Raw genomic sequence first — 18,149 nt, 5'->3', positions numbered from 1 at the left:
AAGATATTTGAAGAAGAAAATTCCATAAACTTTGTTGCACAAAATGGGAAATCAACATACAAAATAAATACTATCTAGTTACATATTGTTTCATCATCACCTTAATAATCTTAAAAATATTAGAAACTCATAACTAAAATAGCCAATACAAACTAAAAATTACAAACATAAATAGGAAAATTTGGAGGATGAACCCCCAAATTTTTCCTCTAAAAACACATAGAAAATTTACAACAAAGAAGAAAAAAAAGAAGAAGAAGAAAATTGAGAGGTCTTCAAAGTGTAGAACTTCTGGTATGGTAACCTCCTCACTTCAAATATGCACTCCACTCCCTTATTTATAGCCAAAAAAAAGATATTAAAATAATAAATTTAAATTAATTGAATTAATAATAATATGGAAAATAAGGGTAAATTATAGGGTGTAATGATGATGTTATAGGATAAAATGTGTAGAAAAGTTTGGGTAAAAAATGTGGTATTTTTGGACATTAAGGGGACAAGGGGACAAAGGGATGTTGGGCTAAAGAAAAAATGGTAAGGTAGCTTTGTGACAGGCTTAGGGGTTGCTGAATGAGCTTGGGCTTGGCTAGTGAAGGAGCAGGCGGCCCAGGACATTGGGTGGCTGCGTGCATCAGGTGGTGTACGGCCTGGAGGCTACTTCGGCCGGCCTTGGAGGAAGCTGGGAAGAGGCGTGGGCCTGGGTTGCTTGGGCCCAGGCTTGGCTGACGGAAGGGGCAAGAGGCTTGGGCCAAATTTTAGTTTTACCACATTTTTTTCCTTCTTTTTCTTGTTTTTCAAGAGCCCAAAAATACAACATATCTCCTTTAAAAAAACATAAATTAAATTAAAACTAAATATTTTCAATAATCAAATATACAACATAAGTTCCTTGAAAATATTAATTAAACTTAATTTATATTTAACATTTAAGTTCAATAATACAACATTTTTTTTACCTCAAATTAAACAACAATAATGCAAATAATTAACTACAACATTTTACAACAAAATATCTATAAAAACACACAAAAATATATAAAATCAAAATAAAACTAATAAATTCAAAATTACTTTAAAACTTAATAAATCAATTAAAAACTCAAGAATTAAGCAACAATTAGCACATAAAAAGTGGTAAAAGAACTCTATTTTGTAGAGTTATCAAGGTGCCTCAATCTAGGACAGGGTATTCCCCTATTTAATTAGTGGTTTTTGAAATATGTTTATTGAATTTAATTATACAAAATTTATTTATAATTGGCACAAATTCAATTATATGCAGTGGGGATTGTGGTATGTTTGCCATCAAACATATCGAGCATTTGATTGCTAGGCTACCACTAGATACCGTTACCGATGCGAACATGCAACTTTTCAGAACCAAATGGTGTGTGGACCTATTCTTTTAGACATTGGCACTGTGATGCTATTTATTTTCTCTTTTCTTGGTACACATGTTATATAGACTTGTATATGGTTCAATGGGTGAACATTATTTTTTTGTACATACTCGAAAAAAATATCGCTAATTTTCTACCTCGATCTGCCTCGATAGAACTCGATTAGGCTTGACCCACAAATTTCACTAGAAAATACAACTAAAATCACATAAACCCGTATGCCTCGACAAAAATCGATTGGTCAAACAAACTGCCTCGATGGGCCTCGACAACACCATCTAAGGACCCTCAAAATGTTAAAATAAATCTGTCTCGATAAGTCTCGACAGACCTCGACAGGCCTCGATGGGGCCAAATCAAGCTATGAACATAGTGACCTCGATGGGCCTCAATGCTACCTCAACAGACCTCGATGGGGCCAAATCAAGCTATGAACATAGCGGGCTCGATGCCACCTCGACAGACATTGAGGCCCATCGAGGCCTGTCGAGGCAGACAGGGAAAAAATTGCCAAGTTTTTTCTCATTTAGATCGAAACCAGCAAAATAACAACAGAAGAACCTAAACGAAATAACAACAATATCACCATTCGAAAAGTGCCACATGAACATAACTCTAACACTAATGCCCTGGCCAAGCTTGCAACCACCAAGGATGCTGAACTAATATATGCAGTCTCCATTGACCACTTAGCTTCTCCGAGCATCTCAACTCCCGAGGAAGTGGAAGAAGTCCAATCCCAAGATGGTTGGAAGGAGCCCATAGTGAAATATCTTGTCTTCGAGACCGCAAGATAAGAAAGCAGCTTCACACTACAAGAAAAAATACTTTCAATAAGACCGAAAAAGTATTATCAAATATATACCATAACACTTTTTGATGTGTTAAGGAAAGTAGTGTTACAGTAGGTCTGAGTACTTTGCATAACAATTTTCCATAGTTATAGACATGTGTTATGTTATAGCCTATGATAACACTTTTGTTGTGTTCGTTTAATTGTTAGATAAGTATTTCATTATGTTATTTATAAATAGATTATATAACAATTTTTTGTACTTATAAAGTAGTGTTATGATCACTTTATAATAACACACTTTCTACATTATAGAAAATAGTTTGCATAACATAATTTTACGCTTATAAACTAGTGTTATTGTAAACGATACAATAACACATTTTTTGTATTATTCTAATATTTGGATAAGCTTGAATTATTATTATATAACATTGTACATTATCATAATATTTTTATAAGTTTTCTTTATTATTATATTTATTTTATGGCATAATACAATTCTGCTTGTACAAAAGTGTTATAGACTATTATACTATAATACCTTTTTTATATTATATGAATATTCGATAAGTTTTAATTAACTTTTGTGGTATAAATTAACCTATATATATTTTCAACTTACACAAAACTAGGGAAAAATGATCCTTAATGTTAAACAAGGTAACATAAATAAATATTTATTAATTACTCAAATATAATTACACAATCATATAACAAGATAATTTATACTCTATGCAAAGTTAGTAAAATACATTTCTTTAATTCTAAAAGCTTCAACTATAATTGTTTTGTATTGCTCCAAAGAAATACATCTTAATATACCTGCAAAACACACTACTAGAAATATAGGCTTTTACTTTGGTTTTTATAGTGAGAATACAAAAAAACCGAAGTAAAAACCCTTTCAAACTCTTTTATTTCGCTTTTGAAAATGGCGCCCTAAAAAAAATTACATACTACTTTGCTTTTTTAAAAAAACGAAGTGAAAAATTCATAGTGAAGAGGGCCGTGTTTGGTTGCACAAGCCCGTGACTTATGTTTAGAGATAATAAAAATGCAAAAAAATGGTCAAGCCAAACGCGGCCCTTGTGCACATTTCACTTCGGTTTTTACCTAAAAACCGAAGTGAAATGTGCACAACCATTATTCTCTTGTGCACCTTTTACTTCGGTTTTTACCTAAAAACCAAAGTAAAAGGGTTTTATAACCCATTTTCATCACCCAAACGGTCATCTCCCTCAAGCCCTTCTCTTTCCTCTATGCAAAAAACCCCCAAAAACCTCCATTAACAACCGTGAGCCAACACCCATTTTCATTCTCCACACTTTTTTTTTTTTGTTTTTTCTTTATTTCTTGCTACATTTCTACACTATAAACCGAAATATAGTCCAAAAATCTTTTTTTTTTTTTGTTTTTTAGAGAAAAAAAAGCATTTGGCCGTGGGTATTTTCTCCATTGTTTCTTGGTGTTTCTTGCCGGATTTTGACAGGAGTTTTGTCATTGCAAGGGGATTTTGAGCTTCAAAATAGGTATAGATTACTCAAATATGGTTTTGATGATAATTTTTTATTTTTCTATGTTTTTTTATATTTTTTATTATTCCGAATTTTATAATTAATATAATTAATATTTTGTTAACTTTTATAATTATTTGTTTATTTTGTTAGGTTAAATAATGTGATAAAAAGTAGGTTTATTATAAATATATATATGTATATTAGTGAATTTTAGAAATTGTGACAATAGATAAATTTGTTTTTTAAATATTTGAAAAAAAATAAATAGCTTGAAGATGATCAAAGTGTTGTTCATTAGTTTCATTAACTAGTTTGATTTTTTTTATTTATTGGTTTGATAATTAATTATGTAATTTACTAATTATGTAATGTTTTAGTAGGGTTGTTGATTGAGTGGTGAACTTTGTTGTTCATTTCAGGTGCATTGAAGAGTAATATTGAAGGTTAGTTATTATTTTATTTATATTACTACAAGATTTATGTATAAAGATAATGCTAATGTAATCATGCATATTAGATTTAGTGAAAGTTATGTTTGAAAATTAGTGAAGTAGGCTCTGGGAAATTTGCGTGCTGTGGTGATATAAGGATGGATTGATTTATGCTTGATTATTGTGTTTGTTTGTGTTGTTGTTATAGGAAATTTTGAAATTGTGGTATGCTATAGAAACAGAGGACTACCGAATTTTTTAAAAATTTTATAAGACTATAACCTAATAATGATGGATTCATCTATGCTTGATTATTGTGTTTGTTTTAATTGGTTTTATAAGTAATTATGAAATTACGGTATGCTATAGAAACAGAGGATACTCTGCCGAATTTTTTAAAAAATTTATAAGACTAGAACCTAATAATGATGGATTCATCTATGCTTGATCATTGTGTTTGTTTGTATTGATTTTATAGGTAATTATGAAATTACGGTATGCTATAGAAACAGAGGATACTCTGTCGAATTTTTTAAAAAATTTATAAGACTAGAACCTAATATAAGTTTTTTTCTAACTTATTAGGAATTTAATATTGTTATTAGTATGGATAAATCATGGATGCTTGAGAGGAGAGAAACATCACAATTTCAAGATGGATTCAACAAATTTTTAGAGTTTTTCCTAAAGAATTGTAGTGATCCACAAAAAATTTGTTGTCCTTGTATTGATTGTGGTAATGGAGTAAAAGGAAATATTACCATGATAAAGGATCATGTATTTTGTCGGGGATTTGATATGAGTTATAGAAAATGGTATTGGCATGGAGAATTATTAAATGATGACCCATATCCATTAGGTAGGCGAGGTGTAGATGATTTTGAGAGTAATGATTTTGATGATCATCCTATAGAATTGCTTGATGAAGCACAAGAAGAGTTTTTTCATAATCCAGAAAAATTTGATAGTATGGTTAGAGATGCAGACAGACAATTGTTCAGTGGTTGCAATAAACTAAGATTGCCCACAATGGTTAAATTGTATAACATAAAAGCAGAAAATGGAGTTAGTGATAAGTGTTTCAGTCAATTTTTAGCTACTTTCAAGGAGATTTTGCCACTAGAAAATTGTTTTCCGGAGTCTACATATGAAGTAAAGAAAACATTAAGTTTGATAGGATTGAAGTATGAGAAGATTCATGCATGTCCGAATGATTGTATTTTATATCGTAAGGAGTATGCAGACATGGACGCTTGCCTAGAATGTGGTTTATCACGGTACAAACCTAACAAAAGTAAGAAGATTAGGAAACTTGTTCCTCAGAAAGTGCTATGGTACTTACCTTTGATTTCACGGCTGAATCGATTACATCGAAGTGCAGAACACTCTAAGAACTTAATATGGCACAAGATTGGACGAGTGAAAGATGGTAAACTCCGGCATCCTGCAGATTCACAGGCCTGGAAGAAGGTAGATTATATCAATCCAGAATTCAAAAATGAACCAAGACATCTTCGTCTCGGTTTAGCTGCTGATGGAGTAAACCCGCATAGATCTCTTAGTAGTCGGCATAGTTCATGGCCTGTCTTCCTGGTTATGTACAATCTTCCTCCTTGGTTGGTGATGAAAAGGAAGTTCATGATGCTTTCATTAATGATTTCAGGCCCAAAACAACTAGGACATGATATCGATGTTTATTTGGCACCATTAATTGATGATTTGAAAGAGTTGTATGAAAATGGTGTTGAGGCATATGATGGTTTTAAAAAAGAAATTTTTAATTTGAAAGCGGTGTTGTTATGGACTATTAATGATTTTCTAGCATATGGTAACCTATCAGGTTTAAGCACAAAAGGTTACCAAGCTTGTCCAATTTGTTGCACCAACACAAGGGCCCGTCGCTTGTCAAATGGACGCAAAATGTGTTATATGGGTCATAGACGATATTTGCATTTAAGTCATCCTGACAGAAATAAAGAAAAAGCATTTGACGGTACTGTGGAATGAGACCTTGCTCCTTTGCCATTGTCAGGTGAGCAAATTCTTAAGAAAGTAGAAAAAGTTGACTTTAGGTATGGGAAGAAGAATAAAAACAAAAAAGTCAATGGATGTTTTCAAAGAAAATCAATTTTCTTTCTACTTCCTTACTGGAAAGATTTATTCGTTAGACATTGCTTGGATGTCACGCACATAGAAAAAAATGTATGTAAAAGTATAATCGGTATATTACTTGATATCCCAGGTAAAACCAAAGATGGTTTGTCTAGTCGTTTAGATCTTGTTGAGATGGGTATAAGACACCGCTTGGCACCTGAAGAAAAAGGGCTCGCACATATTTGCCTCCTGCTTGTTTTACATTGTCTAAAGAAGAGAAGCAAGCCGTATGTCAATCATTGGCAGGGATGAAAGTGCCTGATGGTTACTTATCGAATGTTCGAAACTTGGTGTCTATGGAAGATTTGAAGTTAATTGGAATGAAATCACATGATTGTCATATATTAATGCAACAATTACTTCCAATTTCCATTCGGTCAGTTTTACCAAAAAGAGTTTGAGATAGTGTGTGCATCTTCTTTAATCAACTATGCGGAAAAGAATTGGAAATGAAGAAGTTGAATGCATTGCATGATGAAATAGTTGAAACTTTATGCAAGCTTGAAAAATATTTTCCACCATCTTTTTTTGACATCATGATACATTTGATGGTCCATTTAGTAAGAGAAGCGAAGTTGTGTGGGCCAGTTTGGGCGAGATGGATGTATCCATTTGAAAGGAATATGAAGGTGTTGAAAGGATATGTACGTAATCACCATCGCCCTGAAGCTTGTATGGTTGAGTGTTATTTAGCAGAAGAAGTTGTGGAATTTTGTTCAGAGTACATGGTTGGAATCGACACAATCAGAATTAGCAAACGACGGAATAACTCGGATGGAGTTGATAGAGGATTACGAGGGAAAGGAATAGTAGTGACCATATCTCGTGCAGAATTAGATCAAGCTCATTTAGTTGTGTTGGAAAACAATCCCGAGGTTCAACCATATATAACGTAAGTTATAAATTTAATAAACATTATGCTCATTTTTATGTATAATTGAAATTTTAATATGTTGTACTTTGTATTTGCAGTGAGCACATGAAGTTATTACAATCAATGATTCCCAACAAGGTTAAAAATAAACAGAAATGGATTATAGATGAGCATAATAAAACATTTAGTCGATGGTTGAAAAATACTATTCTAGCAAGGTTGGGAGAAAAAAACCATGGAGTGTCGACAGACTTAAAATGCATATCATTTGGACCAAGTGTTCATGTAATAAAGCACCATGCTTACATTGTTGGAAGAAAAAGATTTCACACAAAGTCAAGAGATCTTGTACGGGCATCAAATGCAATAGAAACCCTAAAAGAAAAAGTAAGTTCATTTTTTATAACTTATTTTGGTATCGATAATCTATAAAATTAATTTATATTTATTAATTTTACAGTTTGGTGGGAAGACGCAATATTGTGAGATTGCAGACCTCTTGCCAATCCAACATGAATGGTTAGGTCAATTGATGGCATACATTTATCAGTAAGCCTATTTTGTTTATAAGTTCGTTTAGTTGTAAGTTTAGTTTTTTGTAAATGTATTAATGTTAAGGCTAGTTATCTTACTTAGTACTTGTGTTTTATATGCTTATGTATAACATTTTTAATTAATAAAAGTTATCATATTTTCATTCAAAAAAAATTCTTAACCAATTTCAATTGTAAAAATATATATAATTGTAAATTCATATAATTAAATCGTTGAAAAAGAATTAGGCCAAAAAATATATATATTAATTAGACCATTTAAATAAAATTAGGCCAAAATATATATATATATAAATAGAAATCGTTCATTTAAAAATAATCAGAAATATATATTAAATAAAAAGGCGGGCACTTTCTACTTCGGTTTTTAGGTAAAACCGAAGTAAAATGGCTACTTTCCACTTCGGTTTTACCTAAGAACCGAAGTAGAATATCCCCTTTCTACTTCGGTTCTTAGTAAAAACCGAAGTGGAAAGTGGCTCTTTTACTTCGGTTTTTACCTAAAAACCGAAGTAGAAAGTGCCCAGGATGGTCGCGTATATTCACTTTCTACTTCGGTTTCGGTTATTATGTAAAAACTGAAGTAGAAAGTGGGGATTCTACTTCGGTTTTTAATTAATTTTTACTTCACTCCGAACTACTGCGGTTGCGAATTTTAGCAAAAACCGAAGTAAATCAAGCTTAAAAACCGAAGTAAAAGCCCCTTTTCCTTGTTGTGATGACATTTACTCATTAGGAATATAGAAATTATCAAAACAATCTGCAAAGTGTTATCAACGGCACACTTTCAATGAATTAAGATTTCACTTGCAAAGCATAAATTGCTGACCTTATATTGTGCAATAAGTCCACTGCCCTTCATGGTTTCATAAACAATATTGTCATTGTTATTTTCCACTATGAGGACCTCTTTTGTCTTGGCCATACAAGAAATCATAAGCATTCTTAAGTTGGACTACCTCAACACATGGCTTGTTGAAATGAGGCTGTAAAAAACATGTCATTTACTGATTGTTTCCAGAAAAACATAGAAAAATTGTTTCAGCTAGTTAATGAAGTTTTAAAATGGAAAAACAACAATAAGATTAAGGGACATAAATATTTTTGCAAAGAAGAACAAATATTAATAAGGGGTCGAATATTGGGTCATTCTTGATGTGAGTAAAATCCCCAAACTTCGTTACCTGTGGCTTCTAGTGATGGTGAGTCATAAGAAGCTGACTTTGCAACATTAAACATAATTAAAATGAGAGCTACAAAATACATCCAACTATATTTCCTAATGAAACAATTAAAACTTGACATAAAACTCAAAAAATATATATTGTAAGCATTCCAATATATATATATATATATAAGATATTAAAGAGAGGCATGGCAATGAATGGACAAGCTTCTCACTTTTAACCAACACATGTATACTTTCATATATGCTTGATCATTAACTTCATAAATCAAATGTGAGACTCTCGCTTGAAGAGTCCAAATTCCATTTGAATCTCAAAAATCTGGTGTACTACAAGAAGTTGATATTCCTCCACTTGTTGATACCAATAGATGCTTACTTTGTAAATACAAAGAAAAAGACTTCAAAAATCTTATTAATTTGAAAAGGGGTCATAAAAGTTTCTACACAGTAAAGATAAGTATAATAATTTAGGTGAAATTGAGATACAACTCAGAACATATCAAAGGATCCTTCCAAAAATCCAATAGGTAATCAAAATAAATAAATAAATAAAAAGATTATATTTAAAGAAATCATTTTGTCTAGGCATGTTTCATTGATTGGTCTTCTCCAAGCCTAAGCGACTTTACTTTCAAATTATTCTATGTTTAATTTTCTTTTATCAAGTATAGGACAGTACTTGCCCAAGTCCAGACATGGAGTAATGCAAGAACTCATTGGTGAGTTGAAATTAAAATTTTCAACATCAATATCTTTTTTATGAGCCTCTCAAAGAATAATAAAACTTGTCAAAACAACATCACATTTCTTTTAGATATCCAAAGCAGTGAATCATTTTCCTTTTGCAAGTTTACACATCGCATATCGACCATAAGAAATTGTCTTTCATACAATCTACATTCAACATCAAATATATCAACAATGGTTCTAACAAAAATAGAAATTAGATACCTTTCTTCTGTTATGATCAATAGATTCATGTACAAACACAGCTTTGCAAGTTGTGGCACATCTTCACCTCTCCATTACCAAAGTTCCACCAATATCCTTTATGGCAAGTGCTTTGATTCAAGTTGTGCAACTAAAGGAGTGCTTCGATTTAAAGGTATTCCTTCCCTTTTCCTCACCTCATCTCCAAGTTGGCACTTATCTAGAGCCTAAAACATGTACCAGAGACATTAAACATAATGTAACAACAGGAAGTTTCAGATTATAATGAAGTGACCAAAAAAAAAATGCCCACCTCCCATATTTTTCATTAGTGTACTCTTCAAGTGGATCTAAGTTGCTTCTTACAGTCCCTTCAAACATGGTTGGATCCTGAGGGATAATGCTAAGCTTTGACCTCAAGTCATGCAGTCCAATGGAAGATATGTTGATGCCATCAATTACAATTTGACTAGCAGCCGGATCAACAATTCGAAAAAGTATCTGTATGAGAGTTGATTTTCCACTGCCTGTTCTTCCTACGATGCCGGTTTTGAGTCCTCCATGAAAAGTGCATGTTAGACCTCGCAATACAAGTGGCATGTGGGGGGAATACCAAACCTACAGTACGCCCATCAAGATTAACAAAATGTTAAAATCATACAAATGAACCTCTCTAGAAGTTGAAGGAAAGTTTTGTTGAAGTAAAAAGCAGAATACTAGGATATACTTGTAGATCACAAATATTGACTTCTCCTTGTGAAGGCCATGAAGGATCTGGCCTATTTGATTCTATTACAAGAGAAGGCTCACTTTGGATGCTAGTGTATTGAATTACTCTCTCAACTGATATTATTTTGTTCTCCATTTGACAACGATCCCATATAACCCATGTTTGTAATGTATTCAGAGTAAGTCCATACATGACAGCTAACCCTGCAATTCCTTTAATAACACAAATAGGAAAAGGGATAAACTCAGTTTTTTACACTTACCAATGGAAACAGGATTGAAAAACTTGACTTGTATCCATATAAAAATACTTGCCTGGATCAATAGCTCCCTTGGGAACAGATATCAGTATAACCAAAGAGAAAGCAAAAGTAACAGCAGACAAAATATCTAAGCAAAAGCATAGCCATTCCATTGCACCAGCGATACTGAAATTAGGCCGGGAATATCCATCCATCAATTTCATGTTTGTCTCCTGGAACCTTGACTCTTGATTGAAACTCCTTATGGTTGTCAACCCAGAAATTGTTTCTGCAAAATGTTGAATCAGTGAAGCCTTGCAAACTCCAAGTAATCGTGCTGATTCTCTCGATGTAGGTATGTAGTATTGCTGCATAATTATAAGCTACTTAGAACTTCTCTATCACATTTAAATAGAAGTTAGATACTCATATTTTGCAAAGTCAAAGATAAAATAAAAAACTAAAAAGACATTGTGAAGTATTCAAGAAATACACAAGATGGTAAACTAAGAAGGTTAAGTATACCTCATACCAGATGCAGGCTGCAATGATAGGGACAAAAAATATTGTAACCTGCCATGAAACTTGGCACATTACAGCAATAATTCCAATAAGATGGATCGTAGAGAAAGCGAATGCAGAAACTTGCTTCGAAATCTTAAGATCCACTGCACTTTGGTCTGTAGAAACCTGAACAAGAAAGAAAAAACAATGAACAAAGATTTTTAAGCACTACAGTAATCTAAGATAGAGGAAAACAATATAAATAGAGAAACAAATACTCCTTAAAATAAAACCTATGCACTTACTCTGTTCAAAATTCTTCCACTGGGAGTAGCATCAAAGAACAACATAGGAGCAAAAAAGGCATTCATGCATTTTATTAAATAGTAAAGTAGCTGTCTTATGAGAGGCTGTGACTAGAAGCATAGATCTCACAAGGACACAAAAAGAACTTTCAATGGCCAAAATAACATACACGACTATAAGCGTGGTGCTCACAAGAGGCTTTTCATCTTCTAAAACAGGACTAGCCAATGCCATCTAGTAGTTGCTTCTGATTTGACGGCCATGAAATAAAACTTGTGCAAGTAGTATAGGAGGCACAAGAGCTCCTCCATATGCTGTAGTAAAGTATTTCCAATAGACTGAAAAGCACACTCTTCCCTTCTCTCTTTCTTCTTCTTGAACAAGCTGCCTTTTTGGTTCCCCGCTTTTTGCTTCTTCTTTCTTCATTAGCCCACTTGCACTGGCTGATTTTAAACAAATTAGAGAGCAATGAATTTTCTATGATGATATGATATCACAAAGAAATGCATACAATTCACTTACCAGTATAAGATCAGCCGTGGGTAAGAATTCAATTTGATGAGTGACATAAAAAATTGTTTTTAAACTCAAGAGGCCTAGTATGCATTCCTGTTATCAAGAAAAAAAAAATAGATGGTTCAGAATAATAGAAAAGAATTATCTTAAATGCATAGAAGGTATTTTCTCTTTTGCTTATTCATTCAACGTAATTATTATTTTTAACATAAATTGATTACCCTGAAGAGATGAGAACCTGTGTGAGCATCCACAGCACTGAAAGGATCATCAAACAGATAGATATCAACATCTTGATATAAGGCACGTGCAATTTGTATTCTCTGCTTTTGTCCACTGCTCAAATTAATTCCTCTCTCCCCAATGACTGTCTGATCACCAAATGAAAGGATTTCCAGGTCCTTCTTCAAGGAACATGCTTCTAAAACCCTCTCAAACTTTTCCCTGTCCATCTCTTTACCAAACAAACTGTTCTCTTCTATCTTATGCGAGAGTTCTGCGTGTCTAAAGCTCAAGATGAGAACTTTTTCCATTTTATTGATTTGAGAAAGGAACAAGACAAGGAAGAGAGTGTATGTATTGAATTAGAAGCTAGCAGAGCCTATTAAGAAATAATTCGAAACTATATATAAGTGGTGAAAAATAATATTCTTAAAATATGTCCTAGCCTAGGAGAGATTGAACTCTTCTTGAAAATTGTCCACTCTTTTTGACGCAAACACAATAGGAGAAATAGAAACAGTGAATTATTGTTCTCCTTTAGTGCTGCATCATGTCTTTGACACACCTTTTTCTATTGCAGATCAAGCCAAGCCAAGGGCAAGAAAAGAAGTCACAAGGAACGAACTGAGTGAGCTTAGACAAATAAACACACTAACACACACACAGAGAAAGAGAGATAGAGTATAAACTATATATTATGCTGGGGTCTGGTTGGGCCAAGCTTTTTGATCAAAGAACAAGTGCAAAAGGTTCTTCATGGCTATACTATGAATATCCATTTCATTTTCCTGAGAAGTCAACTTAGAAGGAAAAGAAATTGAAGATGCATATACTAATTATACTGTACCCCAAAAACTGGCGGCCGCAGCAGAGAAGTGGCCAACTTATATTTGCAAATAAAGCACTTTCTTTCTGCTGTTTGCATCTTTATATATATATGTCTGTCTATCTTCTTGATTAATGACAGTTAATACTACACGGTCCTTGCATTCTCAATTTTACTGTTCCAGTCAGTATCTCTAAAAGAAACAACAGAAAAGCAAAGGGCAGAACAAAGACAAGGACAAAACAATTGACCTATTAGAATAATTAGCTGTAAATTAGCTAGAAGATAAGGTCAATTGTAATTATTTCGCTTCCTATTTTCTCTCATACTTTCCTAGTTTAGTTTTTTCTAAGTTGTATAAATATATGACATTCACATGAATAAAATACACAATTCTATTCACCATTCTCTACATGGTATCAGAGCAATACTTAGAATTGTGATTCGAAATTCGAAATTAGGGTTCATAAAAAAAAAGAGATTAGGGTTTGAGTTTAGGGTTCCTTTTTCGAAAACCCTAGTTGGAGTGCGAGTTTATTCTCACCGCCCACATAGACAGATTGCCCAGACGCCGATCTGCAAAACCACGAAGTCCGGCAGCCAGATTCACCGCGCGTGAGGGCGCGTCTGGCCTCTTTTCCGGTGACGGTCAACGTCCGTCACGCTCTCGGCCCTTCCCTGTCCTCCTTGCATCGGTCTCCGGCGGTTCTTCTCATTTTGTGGTTTGATACTTTTGCCTTCTTCGTGTTTGGGTGTTCATTCTTTGGTGTTCGCTTTCTTCCTTTTCTCTTTCAATTGTTTTTGCTTTCAAGATTATGGCAGAGATAAAATCATATTCGAAATCAGTGGTTGTTTCTGATGTGGTTCCCGTGATGTCCAAAATCACGGACCATAAATTGATTGGTTTGAATTATTTGGAATGGAGTAAGACGATTCGACTGTATCTGAGGAGTATTGACAAAGATGATCACTTGACTGACGATCCTCCCAAAGAAAAAGACGATTCAAGAAAAATATGGCTCCGTGAGGATGCTCGCTTGTTCCTTCAAATTCGAAATTCTATCGATAATGAGGTAATTAGTTTGATTAATCATTGTGAATTGGTTAAAGAACTAATGGATTACTTGGAGTTTTTGTATTCTGGCAAAGACAACATATCTCGCATATATGATGTTTGCAAAGCCTTTTATCGTGCGGAGAAACAAGATCAGTCTCTTATGAGTTACTTTATGGCATTTAAAAAAACATATGAAGAGCTTATTGTGTTATTGCCATTTAGTCCTGATGTGAAGGTTCAACAGCACCAACGAGAGCAGATGGCTATTATGAGTTTTCTTGCAGGACTCTCATCTGAATTTGGCTCTGCAAAGTCACAAGTTCTCTCTGGTTCTGATGTCTCCTCTTTACAAGATGTGTTTACTCGTGTTCTTCGCACAGAAACTACCTCTTCAACTCCTCTTAATAGCGCCTTGGTGAGTCGTAACAATTCTGCACCATGAAAAAACTCTACTCCAAGTGGATACAAATGAGGTAATTCACAAGGACCTGATAATCGAACACTAGATTCCGGGAGCATCATGTGCAACTATTGTAAGAAACCAGGCCACACCAAGTTTGAGTGTAGGAAGTTACAGTTCAAAAATCAGCAAAAACACTCTGTTAATATTGCAAGCACTAGTGATGCATCTGACAAATCGCTCCTTATTTCTGCTGATGAATTTGCCAAGTTCTCGAGGTATCAGAAATCACTTAAGTCTTCATCTCCTTCTGTCACTACGATAGCTGATTCAGGTAACTCTAATGCATGCCTTCTTTCCACATCCTCAAAATGGGTCATTGATTCTGGTGCCACAGATCATATGATAGGTAATTCCAGTCTCTTTTCCACTTTTCAGTCTCATAGTCCCACTTCTACTATTACCTTAGCTGATGGATCACCATCTTCTGTTCTTGGATCTGGCACTGTTGCTCCCACACCTTTGCTCACTTTGTCATCAGTCTTGCATTTACCTAATTTGTCCTTTAATTTGCTTTCTGTTAGTCAACTCACTCGTAATCTAAACTACTCAATCTCATTCTTTCCTGATCATTATTTGTTTCAGGATCTTATGATGAAGAAGATTATTGGTAAAGTACATGAATCTGGCAGCCTGTATGTTCTTGATCCACTTCCACCAGCCTCTATTGCTTGTCCGAGTGTTGCTTCCGCTTTTGAGGCTCATTTTCGTTTGGGCCATCCATCCCTTCCTCTGCTCAAGAAACTCTGTCCCTAGTACAGTAAGGTGTCTTCATTAGATTGTGAGTCATGTCAGTTTGCCAAACATCATCGTGTTAGTTTGAGTCCTCGAGTCAATAAACGTGCTAGTGTTCCTTTTGAGTTAGTTCATTCTGATGTTTGGGGTCCTTCTCCTATTTTGTCTCAACCTGGATTCAGGTATTTTGTTACTTTTGTGGATGATTATTCTCGTGTAACTTGATTATATTTAATGAAAAATCGTTTTGAGTTGTTTTCTATATTTTGTACTTTTTGTGCTGAGATTCAAAATCAATTTAATGTGTCTGTTCGTACTTTGCGAAGTGATAATGCCAAAGAGTACACATTTGCTCAATTTCAATCTTACATGACCTCTAATGGCATGCTTCATGAAACTTCTTGTGTTGATACTGCACCTCAAAATGGTGTAGCAGAACGTAAAAACAGACATCTTCTTGAAACTGCACGTGCCCTCTTGTTTCAAATGAAAGTTCCTAAACCTTTTTGGGCCGATGCAGTTTCCACAGCATGCTTTCTTATTAATCGCATGCCATCCTCTGTACTTAATGGTGAGATCCCATTTAAAATTCTTTTTCCCAGTAAGTCATTGTTTCCAGTTGCTCCTCGGGTATTTGGCAGTGTTTGTTTTGCTCGCGATGTCAGTCCACATGTCACCAAATTAGACCCTAAGTCATTAAAGTGTGTCTTTCTTGGTTATTCTCATCTTCAGAAAGGGTATAGGTGTTATTGTCCTGATCTCAACAAATATCTTGTTTCTATTGATGTTACTTTTGTGGAAAATATACCTTATTTTTCATCTTCACCTACTCCTACTCATCAGGGGGAGGAAGGTGATTTGTTGGTATATTCTGTCACATCCTCTGCGCCTGATACATGTTCTGACGAGTCTCTTGTTCCTTCACCTGCCTCGGTCATAGCTCCCGCAATGCCTACACCTCCACCACCTCCACCACTTCCTAAGTCTCCTATAGTGTACACCAGGCGTCCACCTCCTCCACCTCCCGTTTCATGTCCTGCACCTGCATCTTCGTCATCAGATCCAGAACTCAAAGATGATCTTCCCATTGCACTACGTAAAGGTAAACGCCAATGTACATCCCCTATTTCTTCTTTTGTTTCTTATAATCATCTCTCCTCTTCTTCTTGCTCTTTTATTGCTTTTCTTGATTCTATCACTATTCCTAAAACTGTTCGTGAAGCAATGTCTCATTCTGGCTGGCTTGCTGCAATGATAGAAGAGATGAATGCTTTAGTTGCAAATGGTACTTGGGACTTGGTTAATTTGCCTTCAGGAAAACGGGCCATAGGGTGCAAATGGGTGTTTACGATTAAAGTCAATCCGGATGGAACAATTGCTCGCTTAAAGGCCCGTCTTGTTGCCAAGGGTTATGCTCAAACTTATGGAGTGGACTATTGTGATACTTTTTCTCCTGTTGCTAAACTCACATCTGTTCGACTGTTCATTTCCATGGCAGCTACTCATCATTGGCCTTTGCATCAGCTTGATATTAAAAATGCTTTTCTTCATGGAGATCTTGAGGAAGAAGTATATATGGAGCAACCTCCTGGGTTTGTTGCTCAGGGGGAGTTAGGCCGAGTTTGTCGTCTTCGCAAGTCTTTATATGGTTTGAAACAGAGTCATCGTGCTTGGTTTGGTAAATTTAGTCAGGCTGTTGAGAAATTTGGTTTGTTGAAAAGTAAGTCAGATCATTCTGTGTTCTATAAAAGATCAACTGCTGGTATCATTTTGTTAGTTGTGTATGTGGATGACATCGTTATTACTGGAAATGATACTAAAGACATCTCTTCCCTTAAATCATTCCTTCATACCCAGTTTCACACAAAGGATTTGGGGGTGCTCAAGTATTTCTTGGGAGTTAAAGTCACTCGGAGTAAACAAGGTATTTTTCTGTCTCAAAGGAAGTATGTACTTGATTTGTTAACTGAGACAGGAAAATTGGGAGCAAAACCTTATAGTGCTCCAATGAATCCAGTTGTGCATCTGACACGTGATGGGGAACCATTTGAAGATCCTGAGAAATATCGCAGATTAGTTGGAAACCTGAATTATCTTACTGTGACTCATCCAGATATTGCATTCTCAGTTAGTGTTGTCAGTTAGTTTATGTCATCTCCAACAATTCATCATTGGGCAGCCTTAGAGAAAATTTTGTGTTAGTTGAAAGGAGCACCCAGAAGAGGTATTGTTTACAAGGATCATGGGCACACCCAGATGGAGTGTTTCTCAGATGCAGATTGGGCTAGTTCCAAGGTGGATAGACGATCCACTTCAGGTTATTGTATCTTTGTTGGAGGTAATTTGGTCTCTTGGAAGAGTAAGAAACAAAATGTTGTGTCCAGATCCAGTGCTGAATCAGAATATAGGGCTATGGCACAATCTGTGTGTGAGATAATGTGGATATATCAGCTTTTGACTGAAGTAGGATTTCAGATTTCAGTGCCAGCAAAATTATGGTGTGATAATCAAGCTGCTCTTCATATTGCCTCAAATCCTGTGTTTCATGAGCGAATTAAGCACATTGAGATTGATTGTCATTTTGTTCGTGAGAAAATTCAACAAGGCTTGATCTCTACAGGATATGTGAAAACTGGAGAACAATTAGGAGACATTTTTACGAAGGCTTTGAATGGGGTGCGGGTTGATTATCTTTGTAACAAGC

General features: G+C 34.7%; 1 pseudogene; it reads right to left on the bottom strand.

Moving 5' to 3' along the window:
- Window positions 1-2,828: 2,828 nt before the first annotated feature.
- On the bottom strand, window positions 2,829-12,740 carry LOC133804816 (ABC transporter C family member 3-like; annotated as a pseudogene).
- Window positions 12,741-18,149: the final 5,409 nt, after the last annotated feature.

This window comes from Humulus lupulus, chromosome X, assembly GCF_963169125.1.
Source record: "Humulus lupulus chromosome X, drHumLupu1.1, whole genome shotgun sequence".
Taxonomy (NCBI): Eukaryota; Viridiplantae; Streptophyta; class Magnoliopsida; order Rosales; family Cannabaceae; genus Humulus; species Humulus lupulus.
This window is presented reverse-complemented; position numbering and strand designations above follow the sequence as displayed.